This window comes from Portunus trituberculatus, chromosome 15 (assembly GCF_017591435.1).
Source record: "Portunus trituberculatus isolate SZX2019 chromosome 15, ASM1759143v1, whole genome shotgun sequence".
Classification (NCBI taxonomy): domain Eukaryota; kingdom Metazoa; phylum Arthropoda; class Malacostraca; order Decapoda; family Portunidae; genus Portunus; species Portunus trituberculatus.
In genome coordinates, this window is record NC_059269.1 from 11,055,319 (window position 1) to 11,066,891 (window position 11,573).

Genomic DNA, 11,573 nt, shown 5'->3' on the forward strand with positions numbered 1-11,573 from the left:
TGATTGACAACATGTATTGGTTTGGTCAGATGAAGCAAGGTAGTCTGTCATCCCTCCCTAGATGGTACCACGTGTTGTCGGGGTAGGGTCCAATTCCGACAGGGAAGGTGTAGCGAGGCAGTGTCCTCCCTCCCTGGACGGCACCACATGTCAATGCAGAGCTAGGGCGAAGCAGAGTCCAATGCCCCCATGTAAGGTGCAGCGAGACGTGTCCTCCCTCCTTGGATGGCACCACGTGATCAGGATACAGCTGGTGCGAGGCAGGATCCAATTCCTCCATAGAAGGGGCAGCGAGACCGTTCGTCTTCCAGTGCAAGAGCTACTTTTCTGCCGCAGGTTGGGTGTTAGGATACGCTGGTCTGGTTCTCCCTTCAGTAGTGGCAGGGTCTGCAACATAAAATACCTCTTTACACTTCTATCATGAATAAAAGTAGGCTATGTGCGTGTGCGTCCCCCGTTAAATAATTCAATTTACCCGCTCTTTGAAACACTTATTGGTAACGGTTATCTCCAAGCCTCACTTTCAAAACTTACCCGGTATTCCTCATTCTATTCCGGAAACGAACCTTACGAGTTTAGCTTCTATCACCATCGCTACATTACCTTGAACACGAAGACCGAACAATTCCCGATAACCTATGCCTCCAATGTGGAGGACCGCACCCCTCCGTAGTCTGCGTCCTCTTCTGTAGAGGAAAACTAGACTGCTTTCACATGGTCAGAGCAGGAGGAGCAGGATGCCGGAGCTTCAGACGCTTGGGCGAGTACAGGTCGGACTCTATCGCCGCTGTGGCCGAGGAGTTACCTAGGGTGAAACCGGTATGATCCACTAAGTTGATAGTGCGCAGATGTAGGGAGGCCGGTACCAGACTTGTGGCGGGACGCGCTCAATCTCCTGACTGACGATAGACTTGTTTGCCCATGTTGAGGGGTTGGCCGGCATGACCCGACCTTCTCCCTTGTTGTACACTGCTGCAACATAGTTGTCAATCATCAATCGAGAAATAGCCTTCAACTGCCGTGTCATCAAGTCGTTCTTAATGACTAATGCAAGACCTTTACTATGATACTAGGATAAACTGCACAGTATAATCAGTGACTAGCCTCATAGGCAACTGCGTATATAATTACTTACGGACCTAACTACCGTATGGCGAGTACCTAGCATGTGCACCACAACAAAGCGTAATACTCATTGTTCCTACACTTACAGCACCAGATAGTGACAATCGTGGATAATTGAACAGCCCACAAAATAAAGTTACTATGCACAACCAATTTGAAGCTTTTACACAATCTTACTTGCATTCAGAAACATTACTGATTAAACACCGCATGTGGGGTGCCGTGACGTTTCATCACTAACTTGCTTGATGCGTCACACTGGTTCACAGCACATACGAAACTGGCTGAAACGTCACGGCACCCAACAACTCGCACAGCGCAATATTCCACTAACCTAACAAACCTACCGTGCCACCTAACCTGGTGCACCTACCCCCAACAACTTAAGATTTACCCTACTAAGAGTTTCAGAGTTTGAGGGCACGTTTTTCTAGAACTTTAAGGAACACGCATATCATGAAATTTTGCCACACTGTATTTGACACCCTCCCCTAATACCCCAATGTGTCATGAATCGTAAACAGTATATAATAATGGCACTTCCTATAAAAATAGGAGAAAGTCACTTATCCCTCACGAAGAAACGGACAAGTGGAGAGAGAGAGAGAGAGAGAGAGAGAGAGAGAGAGGTAGGGGAATACATAGACGGGGAGGGAAGGGAGGAGAGGAGAGGGAGCGAAATATGGGGAGGGGGGATGGAAGAGGGAGGGTAGGAGCAGGGAGAGGGACTATGTGGGTGGAGCTTGTTACTACGTCACATAGTACTACGTCACCATTTCTCACCACTTGTCCGTTTCTTCGTGAGGGATTAAGTTACTTTCTCCTGTTTTTATAGGGAGAAGTGCCATTATTATATACTGTTCATTATTGACACATTGGTATATTCGGGGACGGTGTCAAGTACACTGGCAAAATTTCATAATATGCATGTTCCTCACAAAGTTACTCTAGAAAAACGTGCCCTCAAACTCTGAAACGCTTAGGAGGGTGTTGCGTTCAACAAACGTTACGAGGCGCTTTCAATTTCATAACTGAATGACAATTTCCAATACAGATTAACTATTATCACGTAGGAGACTTAAGAAGTACACTACAAACAACATGGAACTTTCAAATACTCCTGTTCATGATAAGGCCTTCATTACACACGCAGACGCAGACGCACACCCAAATATCAGCACCACTGAACAATTTCTAACATATCTTCCTCACCTACAACAGCAGCAACGACGCCACGAGAGGAATGACACCAACAACAACGCAGTCGGCAGAAACAGTTCTTGCCGCACACACGTCTTACCTCCACAATGCCCATAGAATAAAGCGTTCCATTTTGCCTCACTGCTTTCCACTTCACCTCCTCCTCATACTCCTTCTCCTCCTATTCCCCCCTCCTCCTACCCCCTCCCTTGTTTGCAGTAAAGACATTTAATAACTAACCACTCTCGGTGAACATCGGTCTATGTAAGCATTGTTACCTTCAGGCTAAGCAGGTGGTTGCCACGTAGGTCTCAAACCTCCTCATTCATGTGACACTCCTTTACATAGCTTTATGTCTATACATCTCTCTCTCTCTCTCTCTCTCTCTCTCTCTCTCTCTCTCAGTGAAAATGCTAATATCCTTCCTTTTATTTTTATCATTATTATTATTAATATTATTATTATTATTATTACTATTATTATTATTATTGTTATTATAATTATTATTATTATTATTATTATTATTATTACTATTAACGCTATAATTATCATCATTAACTTCATTATCGTTACTCTTATTATTATTATTAGTTATTATTATCATTATTATTATTATTATTATTATTATCATTATTATTACCATTATTATTATTATTACTATTATTATTATTATTATTATCATTATTATTACCATTATTATTACCATTATTATTATTATTATTATTATTATTATTATTATTATTATTATTATTATTATTATTATTATTATTATTATTATCATCATCATTATATCTATCATTATTATTACCATTATTATTATTATTATTATTATTATTATTATTATTATTATTATTATCATTATCATTATCATTATCAGTATTATTATCATTATCATCATCATCATTGTGAGGACATGACACGTAGCTACGGTACATAATATTTCCAGTTGTCACATTACTGAAATGTCAAGACATAATCCTTTAACCAACCAAACCAACGTAGCCATATTTTCCTGCACTATTATGAAGCACGTTGGCCTACAGGCATGACGAGTAAATAAAATTGCCAATGCTCATAATACTGAAATAAGGAAGTGATAGTTTGAACAGCTTGTTTCAGTGAGGCGGGGATGCCACCTGCCACCTGCCACCTGAGCCGTGCCACCAGTCTTAAGTAACACAGACACACGCCTAATTATTCCTCAAACAATTTCATGATGTACTTTTAAACAACTGTGGTTTTTGACCAGACAATTTCACCTCCTCGCATAGTGGATAAGGTGGTGCGCGTGGGATCGGGCAGACGTCCACGCGTAGGTTCGAATCCCACCACGTACAGCCTTAAAACACTTTGCCATTTGTCGAGTGGTTTAAAGTTACCTACATGTCACCATGATACCCAGATTCTAGGTGGTTACACTCAAGATGAACTTGGGCGGTGATATGGGCCCTAATATGGGTACCACTATAAATAAAATTGCCTGCGCTACTAATGGGCGGAAGCTGAACAGCGCTTCCCATACACTATTCAAGTGTGCCTACAGGCGCTATAGGCCTTACCGTAAAAAATAAAAAATAAAAAATAAAAAAAATTCACTATTCACCTCATGATCGCTTCATTAAGGGAGCACCTTCCACGTTTGGGAGGCACTAGTGACTGGTGACTGGTGACAAGCTCTTGTCGTCCACTTGTCCAGTGCACAAGTAGTGAGTGACCGTCACATGGAGGCGTTTGTTAGCGCACGGCAGTGCGCCAAGTTAGTGTTACTCTAACGCGGAAGCGATGCCTTTCAACAATGACAACAACAACAATAATGCATGTATGAGTGTATTTTGTGTGTATTGTGCAATTAAGGTCACCTTTAGCACACACACACACACACACACACACACACACACACACACACACACACACACACACACATTAATAGTAATGATAATAGTGCTGCTCTCTAATAATACTAATATGTTATATGGTGAGAGGGTTAAGACAGCAGGAAAAATTAAAGATGAAAAGATGGAAGGATGAAATAAGGGGAAAAATGGAAATTATACTATTAAGCGGGTGAACGTTAACCTCATCAGGGACTCGAAATCCTGGCTCTCACACTGGACGCCGGAACATGAGACGCACCTTAATTCTACATATATTGCTTTCTATTAGTGGTGGGAGCTGGTGGTGTTCCCCGGCGTCCAGTGTGGGGCAGCCAGGGTTCGAGACCCTGCCATGCCATGGGTTACAGGGTGTCGTGTTCCCCGGCGTCCAGTGGATTGCAGCCAAGATTCGAGACCCTGCCATGCCATACTTATATAGTTGGGCGGTGGAAGATGAAGGTAGCATTGTAACATTCACTCGTCTGTTGCTATAATCTATTTTATTTCCTTTATCCTTCCTTCCATCTTCCCATCTCTAATTTCTCCTACTGTCTTAACCTTCAAACTATCTAACGAGAGTAACCATTAGACTATTAGACTCTTTCATAGTTAAGCCTTGAGTTACTGAGGGGCAAACTTAACTATTATCTTCTCTCGTCCAATAACCACACAATTTCTCTCTCTCTCCAATAAGTCATTTTCTATTCTCATATTGTGAAGAGGTAGGAAGCAAAATCATTTGAGAGAGAGAGAGAGAGAGAGAGAGAGAGAGAGAGAGAGAGAGAGAGAGAGAGAGAGAGAGAGGTGAATTCTGCGGTTGGGAGAGGAATGAGAGGAAGAAAGCAGAAAAAGATACATAAAGGTGCTCACACACACACACACACACACACACAAAATAGCAAAGTGGCGGTGGTATAGTGGATAAGGTAGTGAGCGTGGGTTCGAGCAGTTGCCTCTCAGTAGGTTCGAATCCCACTTTTTGCCGCCTTTAAACTTTGTCATTTGTCGCGTTGTTTTAAAGTTACCTACATGTCACCATGATGCCCAAGTTCTAGGTGGTATGTGACCTGCCAGCTGCTCATGCGACACCTAGGGAAAAACGTCGTACGCAACCGTCAGTTCTCTCTCTCTCTCTCTCTCTCTCTCTCTCTCTCTCTCTCTCTCTCTTTTAAATATCCGTTATCTTTGGTGATACCCGTTCTCTTGAGTTGATATAGAAATTAACTAAAAAAAAAAATAAATAAATAAAATAAGCATCTTTCGCTTGTCTCCCCACTCTTTCTCTCGTTCTCTTACTGTGTTTGTTCTCTTTCTCTCTCTTATTCTCTTTTTTCAGTTTAATTATTTTGTCCCTCATATTCCCTCTCTCTTTTGGCAGAAGATAAATTACGGTACAATTTGAATATTTCGTTTGAACAAGAAGCTCTCACAAGCGTAAAAACACTACTTAACATCAAGAGAGCTTGAGTCGTGCGTATGGAAGGGATATCTCCTCTGCTCATGCGCAGTAGTCAGGGGACAAGATCTTGCAGGGGGACACAATCTGCGTCCTACACCGGGAAACGAGGATAGGGAATAAGGGCAGTAAGGGTGTATATCAAGATTAGGACGTTGACCAAAAAATAATAATACCGAAACAAAATATCGACAAAAAATTACTGGTACAGCGGTACATTGAAAACGAAATTACTGGTGAAATGGTATATCAGAATTATTCTGATACCGGTAATACCGAAGCTAACATACCGGTATTTCTGTATACCTAATATCGGTCCGCCACTGATCAGTTGTAAAGGCTCACTCCGTCAGGCATTAAGGACAGTTTTGGCCGGACTGTGATGGGATAATGAGGAGTGGTAGTAAGATAAGGATCCGGGAGGAAGTGGCGAATTACCCGTGGCGCGCCCCAGCGGTTTGACGCAGCGGAGGTGAGTGAACACTGCGGGACTTGCTAAAGACAGGGAGAGGAAAATTTCCTTCGCGATGCACAAAGTAGTCAGTATATTTCCTTGACATATAACGTGACTTTTCATAGAATTCAGCAGTATATTTCATGACTTAGTTACTTTTAGTGAACACTACAATTTCATATACATAAAAATGAGGCGGTGGCGTAGTGGATAAGGTGGAGAGCATAGGATCGGACAGGTTTGAATCCCACCACGGGCCGTCTTGAAATTTTGTCACTTGTCGAGTGGTTTAAAGTTACCTACATGTCACCATGATACCCAGGAGGTGGAGGTGTAATTGCCTTACACCAAAGATGCGCTTGGGTGGTGATATGGGCCCTAATATGGCTACCACTAGAAATAAAATTGCTTGCGCCGCTAATGCTAATGGGTGGAAGCTAGACAGCGCTTCCGATACTCTTCAAGTATACCTACAGGCGCTATAGGCTATAACATAAATAATAATAATAATAATAATAATAATAATAATAATAATGATAAATGAATAGATAAATAGAAAATTATTAAATAAAGGTTTTTTTTTTTTTTTTTTTGCTTAGCTGTTATTGATAAGTTTTCACAGTTCATGTTTTGTTTCTTGATTATATATATTTTTATCATTTACTCATATATGTATGTATGCATCTATGCATACTGTATCAAGGTAAGTTGTTGATACTTTTAGTATTTTTGTTATCATTATTGTTATTACTATTTATATAACTATTGATGCATATTTTTTACCATGATAACCCTCACACTATCCTCCTCCTCCTCCTCCTCTTGCTCTTCTTCGTCCTCGTCCTAGTCCTCGTCCATCCTCCTCCTCCTCTTCCTCCTCCTCCTCCTCCTCCTCCTCCTCCTCCTCCTCTTCCTCCTCCTCCTTCTCCTCCTTCTCCTCCTCTTCCTCCACCTCCTCCTTCTCCTCTTCCTCCTTCTCCTCCTCCTCTTCCTCCTCCTTTTCTACTATGAGAGTGCCTGGCCCGCGGGCAGCTCCAGGTAATAGGTCAACTCCACCACTCTCTTATAAAGGAATTATACCCGAATATGTCCTGTAAATTGCAGCCTGGATAGCTTACACATCCGACGGGGTTCAAGGTTACTCGTTCCCGCGGTGCAGTCTGTGTATCTGTCTGTCTATCTCTCTGTCTGTCTGTCTAGTAAGGACCCCTCTTTCAGGTTAACGCCACATCATTTTCTTGTGGCCAGTTTGCAGCAATTTCCTCAATGGTGAATACTGATGAGGTAATGATTACTGAAGTCTTGGGTAAAGAGGTCATTTGGCTATCAAGCTGTTTCATCCGCAGTCCTCAAAAGACGCTCAATTGTGCCCTTCAATAGACAGTGATGGCGCTAAAAAAAAAAAAAAAAAGATAAGAAGAGATACAACAATGAAGTGTCATACATTCAACACAATTTCTCTCTCTCTCTCTCTCTCTCTCTCTCTCTCTCTCTCTCTCTCTCTCTCTCTCTCTCTCTCTCTCTCTCTCTCACACACACACACACACACACACACAAAATTGCTTTCTTATTCCCATCCGCCTTCAGGGACAACCAAAACGGTCTTGCACAAATCTTTCTCGTGTTTCCTTTCTCCCTCATTTCATCCCTGACTGTAAACCGACGCGTCATTCTTGCTGATTTAACGTGTCGGGCTTGTTTTCCGCTTTAAAAAAAGAAATACAGAGAAAAATATTAAGGTAAGTGCAGGGAGCAGGTGAGAGGCGGCGAGGTGCAGGCGGGGCGTGGCGGAGGCGGTCAGGTGGCGGAGCGAAGGAGGATTAGGTGATGGAGCATGTTGGGCTTAGCTGATGAGGGGTGGCGGGCTGGTTCAGGTGCTGCCGAGTGCTAGGTGGAGGTACGAGTGTGGCAGACTTTTTGGTTAATGGATACTTTCTTTCTTAGGTAGTATCTTTCTTCAGTGTAGACTGATGAAAGATTTTGTGCGTTTGTAATGTCTGAAGAGTGGCGGTGAGTGGGATCTTTGTGGTGAGGTGGAGGTCAAAGGTTTGTGTTTTGGAGTGCAATCCGTGTGGTGTGGCAGGGAGTGGAGGGTTTGTGGTAAGGTGTGGGAGGTTGCAGTGATGGAAGTGGTGTGGACGGTTGAGGTTGCAGAGGTGCGGGAGGAAGTGTGGGGTGGAGAGGCAGCAAAGCATGACAGACAGTCACGAGATTCACATTGTCTGCGGAAAGCACTTACTCTTCTCCCCCAAATAAATGGCGGGCGGATCCTTCTTGTTCCGAAGGGAGCGAAAAAAAATTGCAGTCATTATTGGGGCATTAACAAAGCTGTGGTTGGTTTGGTCTGCGGTTTCAGGAGAGTATGAAGCCAGCAGAAGCAGCCACAACAGTAGTTGCGATAGCGGTAGTCAGCAGGAAGCCATCAATCATCTCTGCTGCTTTGAAGCGCTTCCTTGAAAACTGCTAATTGCCGACGTAAATTTTTTCTGTACAAAGACGCGGAAACCAAGCACAGACAGACTGAGAGACAGACAGGCATGCAGACAGACAAATAGATACACACAGGCTAACAGACTGTCTGTCTGACAGACAGAAAGACAAGCTGTCAAAACACACGCGTTAATATGTAAGCAGACTGACTGATGTAATAAATTCGTCAATGTCAGTTAAACATTTTGCTATACACCTTCAACTGTCAAATTCAATCTCCTACTCCTGCATGTTCTTCACGGGAGCTTCGCCAGACAATATATGTGTGTGTGTGTGTGTGTGTATGTTTCACTGTTTGATCTGCTGCAGTCTCTGACGAGACAGCCAGACGAGCTCAGAGCTCATTATTTCCTATCTTCGGATAGGCCTGAGACCAGGCACACACCACACACCGGGACAACAAGATCACAACTCCTCGATTTACATCCCGTACCTACTCACTGCTAGGTGAACAGGGGCTACACACCCAAATATCTCCACCCGGCCGGGGTATCGAATCCCGGTCCTCTGGCTTGTGAAGCCAGCGCTCTAACCACTGAGCTACCGGGTGTGTGTGTGTGTGTGTGTGTGGGCTCCGCTCCCTCAACCCTTCTAAATGGAGTGGCATTATTCTCAGTTGTTAAATATGTTGAACCTCTTACCGTCCCCACAGCGTTGTCTTCCTTACCTCGCTCCCCTGCTGTGTTCACGGTTACTGCTCCCCTGAACTCGCTGGTTGCTTCTTTCCTTCCTGTGGTGCACTGCGAAAGCCCTCAAACCAAACCTTTGTACTCCCTCATCCAACACACTGATGAAAGAGCTCACTCACCAACACCTTTATTCCGCTGTACAGATAGGCTCTAGTGAAAGTCTTCTTTTTCGCATTTTCCAATGATTCTTTCATGCAACTTTATGAAGACTTCGAGAATAAGATGAGTGTTTCAATGTAGAGAGGCTTTTTGTATTTAGCTGGTCTACTTTTTCGTGAGTTTGCTTTTGTGTTTCTTGATATATTTTTGTGTAATTTATGATAAGGAATAATAGAATTTTTCTTTGAGATTTGGAGTTATTGGTCAGATATCACGTGACTCACTCCAAAGTCGAATGCACACTATCTCTCTCTCTCTCTCTCTCTCTCTCTCTCTCTCTCTCTCTCTCTCTCTCTCTCTCTCTCTCTCTCTCTTTCTTACAACCACAGTTTCAACCTAAGACGCAAAATGCCACCAAAACAACGACGACGAGAGCCACATAGCAGAGGAATTATTTACGGTGTAGCTTCGTCACATCCCGGAGCCTCAGTTAGCCCTCCGTCCCGCCCCACCGAGCAGTGAAGAGCCCAAAGAGTAATGACTGACGAAGTGGCTGGGACTGGCGGGAGGCAAAGGGGTCGCGTCGTTGTGAAGGGGAATAGTTACTCCTCAGAACTCATTAAAACTTGTGAGCAGCTCCCGGAGGGCAAAGAAACCTATCTTCATCACCGGTTAGTCAACATCACGTCGGAATAACTAAACACACCTCACTACACACACTCACCCGCCCGGAATTAATGCCGAGGGAAAATGTTGCTTATTCTTCTCTCTCTCTCTCTCTCTCTCTCTCTCTCTCTCTCTCTCTCTCTCTCTCTCTCTCAGTGAAAATGCTAATATTCTTCCTTTTACGTCATTTCTCCTCTTATTTTCATTTTTCATTTTTTTTTCGCTGCAGTTTTCCTTAATGTATTTCTTCTATTCGTCTTTCATCATTTTTATTTTGTATTGCGGTTGTTAGTATTCCTTTCCCATGCTCTCTCTCTCTCTCTCTCTCTCTCTCTCTCTCAATGGAAATGTTAATATTTTTCCTTTTGCTTTTTTTTTCCTCTTATTTTCGTCTTTTGTTCATTTTTCGCTGCAGTTCCTTCGTGTATTTCTTTTATTCGCCTTTTGTCAGTTTCAGTTTGTATTACTGGTGTTAGTATTCCTTCCTCTCTCTCTCTCTCTCTCTCTCTCTCTCTCTCTCTCTCTCTCTCTCTCTCTCTCTCTTGCATCTTAAAGCTCAGCCTCTCAGTCTTTCCTGCTCTGCATTTAAGATTATACCTCCGACGAAATCATTAAAGTGGGAACGTCAGGGATGAATATTTTACCGAGTGTAGGTTTAACTAGTAGCTTTCCGCTCTTCTTTTTGAACGAATATCCAGGAAAGAGAATTATGATTCATATTTGAAGCTCTGATTGCAGCCTTCCTCTCTCCTTTGTGACACGCTGAATAACTTAATGGCCTAATCCACCTGTGAATCAAACGCTTGTCTCCACACACACATATACACGCACATGTACCCAGGCACACGCACATTTGATACAGGTTTGTGTTAAAGTATTGTGTGTGGTGATGGCTCGCTTGTGGATTAAAGTAATATTTGTAGCAGTGCAGGAATAGTTTCAAATAGTTTAGTAAGTTATGCTAATGATACCTCCGGGCCACATTCTTTTCATGGCTCACCCGTGTTTATTAAAATGTTGCAATGGTTTACTTATCTATTTATTTATTTATTTATTCTTAAGGGAAGCGTTGGGTGGAAGAAGGGATGACTCTTATAGTACGTTTTCCTCAAAAACACATGAGTGGATACGTATATTAGGCGTGTGTGTGTGTGTGTGTGTGTTTGCGTGTGCGTGTGTGTGTGTGTGTGTGCGTTAAGATGTGATTTGGAATATAAAGTCATGGAAAAGCTCGTATTCTCAAACACTTTTATCCCACACCTCCACTATTTCAAAAGCTTTATCTAAATTTACACGAATTTTTTTAAGGTATTTTAACGTTTCTATAAGCAGACTGACAAGATTTCTGCATTATTAACAGCAGGAACACTCTTGAAAACCCCGCTAATCATCTCTGTGGCCATGGAAAATAGTCATGGTGAGAGAACAAAGCATTTCTGAATATGGACTAAAGCGTGTGTGTGTGTGTGTGTGTGTGTGTGTGTGTGTGTGTGTGTGTGTGTGTGTGCGTGTGTTCTATC

At 42.8% G+C, this 11,573-nt stretch overlaps 1 long non-coding RNA gene across 2 annotated transcripts; it reads right to left on the reverse strand.

The window, feature by feature from the left end:
* LOC123504287 lies at positions 1 to 2,449 on the reverse strand. 2 transcript variants are annotated; one of them, XR_006674787.1, is made up of 2 exons: positions 2,338 to 2,449; positions 1 to 972 (listed from the first exon to the last, which is right to left on the reverse strand). It is a non-coding gene; the product is annotated as an uncharacterized LOC123504287 (long non-coding RNA). The 2 variants fall into 2 exon arrangements; XR_006674788.1 differs by having other exon boundaries at positions 1 to 969; positions 2,338 to 2,439.
* Between the last annotated feature and the right edge of the window lie 9,124 nt (positions 2,450 to 11,573).